Source organism: Belonocnema kinseyi, chromosome 1, assembly GCF_010883055.1.
Source record: "Belonocnema kinseyi isolate 2016_QV_RU_SX_M_011 chromosome 1, B_treatae_v1, whole genome shotgun sequence".
In the NCBI taxonomy this organism is placed as follows: domain Eukaryota; kingdom Metazoa; phylum Arthropoda; class Insecta; order Hymenoptera; family Cynipidae; genus Belonocnema; species Belonocnema kinseyi.
Genome location: NC_046657.1, coordinates 61,373,487 through 61,374,450, shown reverse-complemented (window position 1 = coordinate 61,374,450; position 964 = coordinate 61,373,487).

Below are 964 nucleotides of genomic sequence, written 5' to 3'. Positions count from 1 at the left end.
GAGATTTAAGCGTTTAGCAACTCACGAAGCGAAAAAGTAAACATCTTATGAACTATTTATTGAAACTATGATTTTCATTACTTCCAAACCTTTTTAAAAAAAAGTGACTCATTTTTATTAATAAACGTATGAGACGATTCTTATTTACAATATTAATTAACTAATGAAAACATTGCGTCATTTTATCCGGAACAATGGTTATATTATAAAAAAGCACATTAACTAATGCAAATTATGATTCAAGTTGCAACATTTTTTCTGAACGAAGTGCTATATTATAATTTTAGGTAATTTATAATAATCAAAATAATAAAAACGTAACCTTCATTAACTTTATACAATTAGTACCTACAACAGGCCCAATTTAAAATTTTAGCAGTGAATAATGATGCTAAAAGAGGTGTTAAATTAATATTGACTTTAACTAATTGATAGCAGAAACAAAACATTGTCTTCGGCCAAAAAATGTTTTTATTTTATATTTGATTATAGCATTGGAAAGTCTTTTATTAAAATAAAGCTGACACACTAGGATCACTATGATAAATAAAATAATAAATAAATAATTACCTTCCATATATCTTCGCTTAAGCATAATATAATCAAGGAGTAGTGCCTTAGACTTATCTTCTGAAATTTCTCTCCGTGTATTTACGAAAGTATTTCTATGTGTTATATTTTATTTTATTGATCCACGTTTTTAAAATAAAACTGCTTGAACAAATCACAATTGTTTAAATAATGAAATTAAGTTTTGAACATAATTTACTACTTCTAAAAATCATTCAATATTATGTTTAATAAGGGAAATATATTTTTTTGTTAATATCTTTGAAACAATATTTATCTAAGAAATTATATCTGTTTAAGCAAAAGAAAAAATTTGTAATTTATTTTTTGTGTACATTCTACATTTGGCAAAAATAATTTCATGTATTCTGCTTTGTTTCATTTTTTTAAGTAA